Below are 14729 nucleotides of genomic sequence, written 5' to 3'. Positions count from 1 at the left end.
CATATTATGACTTCCAGTATAATTCTGTGTATTAAATTTGAAATAATCTTTTTAATATAATTTTAATATTTTTATAATGACTTTCGTCGCGTACAGCGTACAGCGTTGTAATCAAAATAATCATATAGTATATATTTTTATATTTGAACATCTGTCGTATACAGAGCAAATTATGGTTCAGTGAGTTCCTAATATCTACCGTCACTTACCCAAGACATTAAAATGTAATATACAGAAAGAACCCTTACCTCCGTTTCTATTATCCGATTTATGCCGAATTACAGTATCTAAATTATAGTATAGTATAATTATGTACCTGTGTAATTTGTTTTATTGTTAAGTAGTAACTTGCTTACTACAGTAGTCATAACTTGAAATTCATTTACATTTTGTTTTTTCAATGGTTTTTTCGTCTCCCTTGATTGTCAATATTGCACCAAGAAATATTTAAACAGTAATGTAAAATAAAATCTACAAAATTAAGGTTTATGAAATTCATCCTTTTGAAAAACTTTGACTGCAAAATAGATTCACATTTTATCCTTGATTTATGAGAAGTAGGCCTGAGAAGTAGATAATAGATAACGCTAATTGTGTACCTGTCCATAAGGGTTTCTCGCGTTGCACATTGTTTGAGATTGTACTACTGGGTGACAACAAATGTTTTTCACACAGCGAGATAAAATTGAGTTTCTTTCTCATTCTTCAATTGTTGGCAAACAAAACGTTTCTGGGTATTTCTTCACACCAAACTGAAGAATCTAAATCATATTTATATAATTTTAGTAATCATATAATAAAATTGTTTGATTAAATCTTACAAGGACTTATGAAACCCAAAGGAGAATCTAAATATTTAGATTTTTCACTAGGAAGTTATGTTGATGTTTTAGGAGAAAAAGTGTAGTCAATACTATCATATTGTAATCCTAGACAAAATTTAAAAATATTATATTAAATAATTATTATAAATGGATATCTATGAAAAATATTCAAAATCATAATGACTTACTATAGGTAAACAAGTTAATGGAAGAGCTGAAATGTCTGGTGTGTTATTGGGAATTGTACGTAGATTTCATTAAAATGTTCAGTTTTATGAATATTCAAGTAATTATCCAGGACTCCAGATACTTTCAAAAAATTATACAAATTTAAAAAAATAGGCTTTATCAATAATCGTGGTTTATTAAACGTTGATAACAAATTATTAAATATAATTGCGGTTAGGGTTAGGGACGGTTACCAATTTAAATATTGGACATACAATTGATGTTATGTTTATAGATTTCATTATCAAAATCATGATTTAAGATAATACAATCTTACTATCTACAAAACAAATCTCATATCTCAAAATTCAAATTTTTAAAGTTTATATTAATTCTGAATAAAATAGTAAACTTAATTAAGCATTTCTACATATTATATACACAAATTCTAATGATTTTTCATTGTAGTATTTTCAGTGATCTGACAGCGTACTCATTTATACCTTCCTTTAAATTATTAGGAATTATAATTGCACATTTTTTAAATTATTCACGATTTTGTTATATTACCGGAATTATTGTTTAATATCATACAAAAATTACATACATTTGTTTGTGTGTATATAGTTTGTATTTTTCAAATACAAGACACCGCAAAAGCTGAATTCCAAAAATCGCATCATAAACCCTGGATCGATGAACACAAAAAATGTAAAGGTTCGTTTTGGGTCATTTATTGTGTATTTTTCTTATTAGTTATTTAATTATTGATCTATTTTCGTCGCAGAACAGTTTTCTATGGCCTTTGAAGGCATCTGACTTGTCAAAGGACTGAGCAATCATTTTTTCGTTAGCCACAGTCTACTCATAGGAGCAAGCAGTCGAACATCAAACTACAAATTTGGATCTACATTTGTTGGTTCAAATCAGGTTGGCTTGGACATTTCAGTCCTCTTTTGATAGACGGCGTTATTGATCCCCATATTTCTACAAATGTTAATGTACAACCCTGACATAATGTGAAAATCAAACTTAACACTCGGGTAATTAATTATCTAATTATAATCCATTGTTTTAAAAAATATATATATATATAAACATGTAGTGTTGTTCACAATAGTTTCAAGAGTTCAAAACAAATGGAGTTCAAACAACTACTGAATATAAAGCAGACAGATATATAGCTACCCTGTGCTTAGTCAATCCTGATTTATTCAATTATACGGAAATTTATATATCTTGCATCAGTATTTATATGCTTTGAATAACAAAACATCAGTAGATGCTGAAGTCATTCACCAACGTAGTCCACAAATTCCAAATGGGCATATAACAGTATTTAATGTCTTGGGAAGATATATATGTAAATAATAAAAACAATTTCTTTTCATAAACTAAATTAGAATCAGTTTAAATCAAGATATTCATCAACTAAAACTTCCTTTTTGTTTAGATGATGATGCTACCGCAATCAGTATTACATTGAGATTAACAGGGTTGCAATGCTGCTATCATTTCAAAGCTATTTAGCAACTTCAGTTTGGTGTAGATCTTGAAGGTAGTCTTTTACAACAAGATATCAATGCAACAAATTCCTAAATCAGATATCAACATTAAAGGCTCAGCCAAACAGAAAGCGGTCTGCCCGCGCGGGCACTGTAAAATAATACAACCGACCGCTGCCCACCGCGGTCAGCGTACACGTAGACCATGGCAGCCCGCTCTCTGTTTGACCGAGCCTTAAAGGTATAAAAAAATAAAATAAATTATATCATTTTTTAACATAAATATTATTATGTTTTTGGGCTGGGTGCAGATATTTTTATTTTCTACCCAAATTTGCGTAACACTTTGTGTTTATCACCATAGAAATAAATAAAATGTAAAATGTACCTACCTAATTCTCACTTTGTATATATATTATAATAATATACAAATAATGGATACTTATCAATACATATTTTATGATTCGTACATTTTCTTCAAATTGGATAATATCGAGTAGTTTTTTCTACTATACCTATTCAATAAGAAAACACATGATAGAACAGAGAAATCAACTCAGAGAAATTTGTTTAATTATTAGCTTGTGTATTGTTAGTTTATTGTGTGTGGGATAAGATATTCTTACAAGACTATGTTACTATTTATAAAGTTCCCATCATGAAAATATGTTTAGTTTCTTGTTTCTTGTCCATTTTTTACATGCCTTAAATTTTTTTTTTGCATTAAGTGAAATAATACATAACAAAATATTCGTTACATGAGAAATCAAGTGAATATCAAAAGTTGTAAAAATATGAATTTCAAACGCTCATAAAAATTCAATTTTACTTTTTTGTAGACATTTTTTTTTGATAAAAGTAGACAACCTTATGAATAATCTTGTATTACATTTTTAAATCTTAGATTTAAAAAGAAAAATTTTTATGAATTCTCAACTCAAAATAATTTAGTAGTAATGTTGTAGAGTAAACTAAAATGTATCCTATTAAATATTAATAATTGTAGAGAGATATTTAATACTATTTGGACTAAATATTTTAGTGATTTTTATTTACATAACTTAAAAAGCTAAGCAACACTTAGTTTAATAATTACATTTTTACTTTTATAAGTGTTTTTTTTTTTATATATATAACAAATAATTATAGCCACATCCTAATTAAATAACATTCAAATCAAGGGCACTCATACTTTATTCAAAACTGTTATAAAATTATCTCTATTATTGTGATTGGAAATAGCGTTCTACTATTTTTGGATGCAGGTAGCAAAATTTATTATGCGTTTAGTATTGTAACCAGCTTAGTGTTTGCGATGGCAAACAGTTGTTGGATGTCATTATACTCTAATCAGTAAAAGAACATCAATTCTGTGCACCCCCAATAGACATCCTGCCGTTGAGGTCGGTTTTACAATAGCAGGGTGTCATTTGGGATATACAGAAGAACCAATTTTTGTCGGGCCATAGCATATCTGGACAGTGTATAATATATTCTGCTCTTGTTTAATATATTAAATTCAAAAACATAATAGTAAATGAGTAAGCTAAGAATTATGTATTTTTTTTTTTAATTTTTATAACTCACTTTATAAAGTATTAAAAACAAAACTAAAAATGCTGTTTTAAATGTCAAAATATACCTATTTCAATTTTATAAAAGTGAAAATTATATTTATTATTTTAATAAAAATAAATAATATATTAAATGAAAATATAGATACATGTAGTAATATGTCATTACCTTTTTAATTATTATTGAATGAAATAGACAATTGTTATTTGTTATTTTGGGAACCTTAGTCCTTAATTAACTTTATATTTTGTATTTTAAACAGTAGGTATAACATACATATAATAATAACTAAGCAACTTATTATGCTAAATAAAAAAATTGTATTAATTGTTTTCCTTTTTCGTTTTTTAGGTAGTAATGTAGTATAGAGAGATGTATGCACGACACTGGAAAAACGTTTACACTTAATACCATTTACATTTGCATTGAGTACCTACTATGTTTTCTCCTGCCAAACATCAATTAAGATTGGGAGTTGGACTTCTAATCGCTTAATTTATACAACATTCAATTTTTGACTTTTTTTTCATTCCCATTTGTTATATGATTTAATATATTGTATTATTATTGATTAAATAATAATTTATACCTCTAAAGTATAAAATTATTCTAAAATTATATCTGGTAAATGTAAACAAAATTAAAACTTTTCCATGTCATTTATGCATTTGTCAGAAGTTAACAAACCACAAATAAACACAAAATAAGACACATAAATGGCATTCAAATATAAAACCTATTTCTAAACTACTGTGTAGGTACCTATTTGAATATTTACTTACTGATGACTGATGTAAGTAAATAGTAGAAGACACACTACTCCTTGCGTATTCTAAATACTTTGAATTTCCAAGGACTAATTTAAGATAGATAATTTAATTGTATGTTTTTTCTAAGTTTAAAATTAAAATTAGGTATTAGTTGAACATGTTTTTTTGTAAAATATAAAGTGCTACTTATTTATGAATTTAGTTTTTGTTTTTGTTATTTTAATTAGATACTTATTGATACCTCAATAATATATTTAACTTATTATTTATCTAAATTTGGTATATACTACTTATTCAACTGTTATGAATATTAAATAGGATTAGTAGGTACACCTATAATAAATTGTATGTTATTTAATTTTTTACCCACTGACAAGTGGAGTGTTTATACTTACCTATGAATTTAAATAATTATGAGTAATTATTTTAACATTATTTTAGAACTATCTAGTGCCTACATATATTTATGCTATTATTTTACTCATTCAATGTTTATGAATGTGTTGTTATATATTCAAATGTAGACACCATAAGTAAAAAATATGATTCACAGTCAAATTTATATCAACTCTTAGAACAGTGGTTACTAACTTGTGGACTTTTTTTGCGGAGCCTGTTCCGGAGTAGTTTTTAAATCTTTATAATATAAATATACAAACTATAAGTGTGTCATGTAAAATTTATATTCTAACAAACATTTTTCACACTAAACATGAAAGGGTTTCTTGTATAAACGTATTTTATTGTATCATTTTTTATAGTAATAATATTATTAGAATAAATAAATCAACTAATATAAATACAAATAAAAAAAAGGAGGTAAGTGGATGTCGCTTTGCTGTACAGTAAGATACAAATGGGTCACTGTATAATGGATAGTATTAAATTTGAATTAAATAATATAATATCATTGTATACGAAAAACGATTCTATGCGGAAACGGTTTGTTAGTGTGGATATTTTATACTATATTTTAAATATTATCGTTATTTCTTATTACTAAGGCAGTGGACTTGTAGCATTTGCATGTTTGTTTTGCTAAGTCACAAAAATAGAGAGTACGAAACAAATACGTTTCATTCTTTCACAAATGTACTTTTTAAATTTAATTTTGCATATAAATGCATATTTTGAGTATTTTAGATTCTGAGCGGAGTAATGAATGTATTGATTATACAATGATGTGTGTTTTTTATTTTTTTTTTATTTGAATTTTTTAATTTTGTGTTTGTCGTCACCTTTTAGGACAGTAAAAATGCTTAAATTTTCATCAACAGTATCTTTTCTGATAGGAAAGTGAATCTAGTTGGTACTTCTGGAGAGTCAAAAGTAAAAATTTCCCTGCAGTAGTTTTCAAAAGCGCCATGAAAAAAAAGAAAAATTAAGGAAAAACGAAAATTTTTACGCAAAATTTATTTTTGAAAAAATCGATTTTGGTTTTTGGTGCAACTCTCAAAGCTCGTAGTATATTGTTCCAAAGGCAGATGAAAAAAATTAAAAATCCATAGTTACAATTTTTTTCTATAGGCATTTAAAGTTCAAATATTGACAAAAATTATCTGTGTACACGATTAGTAGTCGAAATAATGCTTCGATTTTCAACTTCAGTATCTTGTTCAATGAGAAAGAAAAAATGTCTACAAGAAAGTCAAATTAAATTTTTATGAGCGTTTGAAATTCATATTGTTACAATATTTCATATTCACTCGATTTCTCCTGTAACGATTTTCTTATTTTTTGTAATTAAAAAAACGAATGACTGTAGATACTTGAAAATTTCACTGAATATTTATATTATTAGCTTTTTCTATACACACTACAATTTTGAAAATAATTTGACCCTTTTTGAGCCGTTAACGGACATTGTCAGTTTTCAATTTTCTTAGTTTTTTTTTTTCTATAAATATCAATAAAATCTTATTTGATTGGTAAAAAGTGTGACAATTTAATGCAAGGCTCCTGATATATTGTTACAATAGCAGTTGAAAAATATTAAAAATACATAACCACAATTTTTTTTTATAAGCATTTAAAGTTCAAATTTTAACATTTAAAATGTAATAATTATTTTGTAGTTAAAAATGTATCGTCGTCCATTACAGTGACCCACTTGTAACCTACTTTGCAGCAGAGCGACATCCACTTACCCACCTTTTTTTTGTTTTTAGGGCATATTTTCCACTTTTATACTCAATTTTATACTTTTTGAGACATATTTAACTTAAATCATATTTTTCCACACCAACAATTTTATTTCAAACAATATGGTCAAAATGTTCGTCAATATGTTTGACAATCACTTATTAAAAACCACCAGGGATGTAACTTATAAAACTCAGTCCGTGACCTTAAACGCTCAATTTTCGTGAGCCAGACTATAGTTTAAAATACTTTAATTAATATCGAAATTCGTCCAAATGTTCGACCTTTTTTTAATTTGCACTAGTTAACAACTTTTGAGGAATCTTGTATTTAGTTATGTATAAGTTATATAGTATAATTAGGGCAGAGGACTTGTAGCTCTAAAAAAGTATTAAATATGCATGCACTTCTGCACTTAAATCCCTATAATATATGCACTTCAATTTATGGTCGTGAAGATGGCCCACCCAATTTCTCTCAAACCTAGATTGGTTAGATTGGTTTGAGAGAAATTGGGTGGGCCATCTTCACGACCATCTTCAATTTGCATTTAAACTAATATAGTATTATAATAACTATATACCTAGTTGTTTTAATCCTAATCGAATAAAAGCCCGCAATCCGTATGGTGCGCACACGACTCACTGTGGTGGTGATGTCGTATGGTGTACGACACCATAGATCGTTAACTATTGTCTATCGATTAATACAATTTATTACATTCAATTTTATTTTATTGGCTTATAACCTTCGGTGATCCTCAAGCGCTTGTAGGAAAAATGTGTCAATTATTATATGACAAACATTTTTTAAATTTTTATTCTAACATTTTGACCGTGTTGTTTAAAATAAAAATGTTGGTAAAAACTGATTTAAGTTAAATATGTCTCAAAAACTATAAAATTGCTCATAAAAGTGTAAAATATACCCTAAAACAAAAAAGACTCCAAATATGCATTTATATGCAAAATAATATTTCAAAACTAGTTTTGTGAAAGCATAAAACGTATTTGTTTCGTACTCTGCTATTTTTGTGACTTAGCAAAACAATTAACAAATCCGCAAATGCTACAAGTCCTCTGCCCCTGTCAGTAATTTGTCGACTGTCGAGTATACTGGATAGTACCTCATTATCGAGTAACTCACTGTAATGTATGTGACAAAACAACTAAATAACTAAAATCGTTATTTTATTGTTTAAATTTCCAATTTAAAATTTCTATTTAAAACAATTTTATTTTAAATTGCTATAAGAAAAACGTATGATAAACCTTGTGTTACATTTCCTATATTTTTAATCAGGCACAACATTTTTTACCTACATTAATAGAGCAAAAACAAAAATTATTTGAAATTTCATATGCTTATGATGGTTACTAATATTAGTACCTAAGTATAAATATTTCGAAAATTACATTGAGTATAAAGAAATTTATTGTTTTAATAATAATGGAATATTTTTTAATTATTTTAACGAAATAATAACAATTGTTTAGAGAAATTATTTATTTATGTTTGAACAACAAATTTCATCAACATTTAAACTCCTAACACTCAGAGAAATGAATGACTTTAGGCTTTACGCTAAACTTAATTTTTGAATTCCACTAAGTAGAACTTGTTAACTATCAGCTGGAAAATAAAGACGATAAAATACACTTTCTCGTTATATCATTACTGTAGTACTGTACCAGTGTACCTACATTATTAAACTAATTAATCAACGCAATGACATAATATTGTAACTGTCACCCGCCAACGAAAATACCAATGAATGTTTGAATTCGTAGTTCATTAACAGGTAGTTACTTATAATACTTATATTATATTGTTCTATATTGACTTATATTTAATTTTCTAGATATTTTTTAGGGCCCCGCTCTTGTGCAATATGGAATTAATTTTCACCTGAATTAAAACAATTTTTTTAAGACGAGGAAAGGAAAATTAAATAAATTGTTTAAATATTAATATTGTTTTAACTCGATATTTTCGTAATGGGCTATGGAGCGGATTCGGCAAAGTATAGCAAGACTGCGAGAATCGACAGTAAAAAACCTAAAGAGTGGCTCATAACATAACACGCATACTTATAACGATATATCTAGGTACCTAATAATATTATATCATACATATTATATAGAGTAAAAAATCGATAAACAGTCTATTTCTGTCATCCATCATCGCATTTCAGCAATGTGGGTATATACTGTGGATGGAGCCACAGCGTATTCAATCAATAAAAAAAAATGTTGCCGACGAGTCGCCGAATTGGGTGGTCGATATACGCATGCGTAACACGACTTCTCGCATATTTATCCACATATACCTATAATTGTACCTATTTATAATTATGCGAGGAGTTGTATTGTGCTTGCGTAAATCGATCACCTAATTCGGTGACTCGTCGCTATAATATAGGCAACAAAATCATACGCTGAAACCCTCAACATACGAAGATTACCAATTATCTTGTATCGTATATAATGTGTATGTTTGACGTCCATACAACTGTAGTTGACAACAGTCTGTTGTACACTTTATTCGGTATTTTAATAACTGTGCTTACTTCTCGAGTTATTTTCTGGTACAAGGCTTAGAAAGTACCACGAGTTGCAAATTATAATTTTTCATTTAAAACCTACCTTGTTTATTTCAAGGCTTAAAGTATCTTATATCTACGTAATATGATTTATCACTTTTATAATATACGAAGTATAGATTATATTTATATAGATCAAATATAGATATAAAAACAATAGATTTTAAAAATATTATACATATCTCGTTTCACTCAGAATCTAATATTTTTTATTGAATGACATTTTTTAATAATTAGATTAAAACCATTAGTAAATAATTAGGTATCTACATTTTATAAAAATACAATTTATAAGATTATTTTACATTTATATAGGTTATGCATTTATTATAGAAGAGGGCGATTCTTATAATGTAGAATGTAGATAATGATTTGGCAACAATAATAATAAGTGATGAATTTATTATAATCATTACCTATTTCATATGTTTGTTGACGTTATTTCATTCTGATATAAATTAAAAATAATAAGTTAGGTATTTCTAAGTTTCAACTTCAAATTTAATTTAAACTAAAAATTGAAACATAAGGTAATAAAGAAAATATAAACTTATAGCATGAAACTAAAAATAACTTAATAGTTAACAAAAATTTTGAATTTAAAATTCTAGTCGCCAGTTTTGAAGATTTCACTCCCACCCCCCCTCATGATTTTTTTTTGAGATCGTCCCTGCTTGTGTGTCCTTAATAAAGGGCAACATATAGGCCCATAAATGAAAAGAGTGATTTTTTGCTCAAAACACGCTTTACAGTAAAAACACTTACACCTCGTAGTGATGACTTATTTAATAAATCTTTTTGTTAGAATGAGGATGATTTTCTACAGCTTTGGATTTCAATTCTTGATTTTGTTCCTTAAAATTAAAAAAACTAAATCTCGTATAAAATGGTTATATTAAAAATCGTATATTATTACCAAGGCTTGGAACTTTAGGCATTTGCATATTTGTCTAGAAAGTGCATATTGAAATTCTGATTCGATACAAATTCGATTATTCAAATTCGTATATTTCAAAAACAAACATTTTTGTTGCATAATTTTGCATATTTCGTTATTTTATGTACAAATTTGCATATTTTAGGTTTAAGAACATTTTTATGCATATTTCATAGATTTAACGAAAACATTTTTTTTTTTTAGAAATGTACAGTTTAATAAAAAATTATTAGATTTATGACAAACAAAATTCTAAATTTTATAATATCGTGTTATACCCAATGCACTCAACGACAATATTATAGTCTCTATATAGTATTGAGAACTCATCGTAGGTAATAGTCAAGGTTTATAGATACGTGATAGCGCAGTGTTCGGACTTATCTAGATAAATTTATCTAGATGAATATCTAGATAATTTTCATCTTTTATCTTATCTAGATAAATAGTTACAAGGGTGCTACAACTTGGACCAGTCTACTAAGAATGCTTAAAAACCATGTTTTAAATACCAATTACAACTTGTGACATATAAAAACATTTTTAAGGTGTTGTTCTGTAAGTAGTGCATTAAAAAAAAAAATAAAAAAATAAAAAATGTTTATATTTTAACATAGGTGACTTTGACTTTCCCTGGGTCGTCAGTAAAATTTATCATATTTGTCATAATTCAATATTGCCTCCGGTTTGTCATTTTTCTCAGTAATTATTAATTATATTAATAAAATCAAGTCTAGCAATTTAAAATAGTATAAAATATGTTAAATAATTTTATAACTTCACGGTTTGTTATTAAACAAAATAGCAAGGTGAAAAATATAGAAAATTAATGAAGTGGATTGTATATTATGCCAGTGTGTACTGTGTGCAACTGTGTAAGGGGCCCATAGAATGAATGATAAACTATTCAGCTATCTATATTATGCGTTTCGACTGCAGCCGTGCAGCGAGAACAATTTTATAGATTAGGTTAGGTTAGGATTAGGCTAGGGTGTTTTATTAAAGATGCTTATATCCCAATACATTTAATTACCAAGTGTTTATTTCAATATATGGTAACCACAAAATAAAGACACGTAACTAGACAAAATAGTAACTGGTGATAGTTACATACTAATAAATAAATTGTGGATACGACCAAAGCTGTGCATTAACGAGTTATTAAGTTAAAATTAAGTTAAAAAATTAAGTTAATTTTCTAAGTTAATTAACGAGTTACATTTTTCTCCATATTATTCAGTAACTTAATTAATTCATTTTATTGGCACGTTAAGTTAATTTTTTCCCAAACCAAATATTTAAAATAAATTCAATTTTGTAAAATTAATTATATAAAAAAAAAACCCGAAATATTAAATATATTTTAGAAAATAATAATTTATAATAATAGTAAGTTATTAAATTGCATATTCACAGAAAATATAATATAACTATATTATACAGTGAAACCTCCCTTAACGGACACCTCTAAATAGCGGACGTTTTTTCGGGGACGGGAACATTTTCACTATTTATGTATAGGAAAACCTTTAAATACAGGACACTCTAAATAATGGACACTTTTATAACGTTGATATTAGTTATTGTTATCATAAATTAAGAATTATTTTGGAATACCTGAATAAAAACCTGAATTATTAAGTTATCTTATGTGTACATTATTATACTGTATATGAAAATCTTATCTTATCCGTTCAGTCATTGAAATATTATCGCGTCAACGAAGTATTATAACTAATGCATTGTCCTATGTGCGTTTAGTTGTGTTTGTGATGCCAACGTTTATTGTAGTGCGAATTTATTATACGTAATGTTTATACGAACTTTATTGCGCTATGGCTAGCAAAAGAAAACGATTAACTTTAAAAGAAAAATAGACATTCTGGAATTTCGAACATCAAATACAATGGGCGTTCGTGCATTAGCAGACAAATTTAGTGTTATAAAACACAAATTGCTGATATTATAGCAAATAAAGACGCTCTAAAATTTGGGCTGAAAATGGAGAAGAGAAACGGAAATATGTGAAAATAAAATAAAAATTAAGGTAACTGTTTTTTTTTTTCATAAATGTTAGTTTTATCGTGTATTCAATTAATGTAAAAATAATATAAAATAAAATTATTGAATTTATTTATTTGTTAAAAAAATGTTTTCCTCTAAATAGCGGACAAAATATCGGTGACTGAGAGTGTCCGCTATTCAGAGGTTTCACTGTATAGACGGAAATGTTATAGGGGTAACCGTGTCATTAACAAAAAAAAAAAAGGTGGATAAGTGGATGTCGCTCTGCTGTACGGTAGGTTACAAGTGGGTCACTGTAATGGATGGTGTTAAATTTGAATTCAATGATATAATATCATTGTATAAGAAAAACGATTCTGAGCGAAAACGGTCAGTCAGCCTATGATTTTACCAAGTATATTTGATGATATTATTGTGAATAAAGTAATTTATATATAACCTATTTACGTGGAGCCTTGTTTTAAATTTTCAATCCTTAGCCATAAAAGTTAAAAATTTATAAATTTTTAACTACAAAATAATTAATAAATTATAAATTTGATAAATTTTGTCAAAATTTGAACTTTAAATGCTTATAAAAAAAAATTGTGCCTATGTATTTTTAATATTTTTTAACTGCTATTAGAACGATATATCAGGAGCCTTATATTCAATTTTCACGTTTTTTTACCCAATAAATAAAAATTTATTGATATTTATAGAAAAAAAACTAAAAATATTGAAAACTGACAATGTCCATAAACAGCTCAAAAAGAGTCAAAATATTTTCAACATTTTATGGTGTATAGAAAATGCTAATATAAACATTCAGTGAAATTTTCAAGTATTTACAGTCATACGTTTTTTAATTACAACAAAATAAGAAAATCGTTAAATGAGAAATCGAGTGAATATCAAATATTGTAAAAATATAAATTTCAAACGCTCATAAAAATTTAATTCAAGTTTCTTGTAGACATTTTTTTTTTTGATAAAGTTATACAAGCTTATGAGTAATCTTATATTACATTTTAAAGTCTGAGATTTAAAAAGAAAAATTTTTATGAATTTTCAACATAAAATAATTTGCTAATTTTCGTGATTTTTCCGTATTTTGTCAATATTTGAACTTTAAGTGCTTATAAATAAAAACTGTGACTAAGGATTTTTAATTTTTTTCATCTGCCTTTGAAACAATAATCTAGGAGCCTTCTATTAAATTTTCAAGCTTTTTTACTCAACAGATAAAATTTTATTGATATTTATAGAAAAAAAAACTAAAAAAATTGAAAACTGACAATGGCCGTAAACAGCTCAAAAAGAGTCAAAATATTTTGTAAATTTTATGGTGTATAGGAAATGCTAATATAAACATTCAGTCAAAATTTCATGTCCCTACGGTCATTTGTTTTAGAGTTACACCAAAAACCAAAATCGATTTTCTCGAAAACAGATTTTGCGTAAAAATTCCCGTTTTTCCTTAATTTTTCTTTTGTTTTTCACGTCGCTTGTGAAAACTACTGGGAAATTTTTACTTTTGACCCCCCAAAGTACCAACTAGATTCACTTTCCTATCAGAAGAGTTACTATTGAAGAAAATCCAAGCACTTTTACTGTCCTAAAAGGTGATGACAGACACAAAAATAAAAAAAAAAATAAAAAAAAAAACACACATCATTGTAGAATCAATACATTCATCGCTTCGCTCAGAATCTAAAATATAATAATATACTCAGTACCTATCCCATACACGACAAATAACCTAAACTATACCTAATCATTATTAAAATTTTTACTAATTATTATATTTTTATTCATTCATAGAATTACAGTAATAACTTGGCCCGTCGGTGTAAATAATACCCGTAGTAGCGTGGTAGTCACATGGATAAACTTAACTTACATTTTTCTATATTAATTTAACTTAACGAGTTAAAAAAAAAATAGTTGACTTGCCTAGCCTTGGATAATATGTCTAATTACTTACTATCCGATCCCGCACACTTCGTTGTCCGTAAAAAATGACAACTCTTAAGAAATTGTGATTGTTCAACTGCTTTGGGTGTAACTTGCTGCAGTAATTGCACGTCGGATCGCGATAATTGAATTGTATGGCATGATGGATGTTCCCGATTAACCAATGGCAACCAATATACAAATAAAATACTAATTTCTACTAATAATATTTCTCCTATAACCAAT

The 14729-nt window shown here is 27.0% G+C and overlaps 1 pseudogene; it reads left to right on the top strand.

Annotated features, from left to right (window-relative positions):
* The first annotated feature begins 1043 nt into the window (after window positions 1–1043).
* Window positions 1044–4744, top strand: LOC132935604 (mitochondrial import receptor subunit TOM40 homolog 2-like; annotated as a pseudogene).
* Window positions 4745–14729: the final 9985 nt, after the last annotated feature.

The sequence above is a fragment of the Metopolophium dirhodum genome, chromosome 1 (assembly GCF_019925205.1).
Source record: "Metopolophium dirhodum isolate CAU chromosome 1, ASM1992520v1, whole genome shotgun sequence".
NCBI lineage: Eukaryota > Metazoa > Arthropoda > Insecta > Hemiptera > Aphididae > Metopolophium > Metopolophium dirhodum.
The sequence above is the reverse complement of the archived record's forward strand: the minus strand, read 5'-3'. Positions and strand labels throughout refer to the sequence as shown.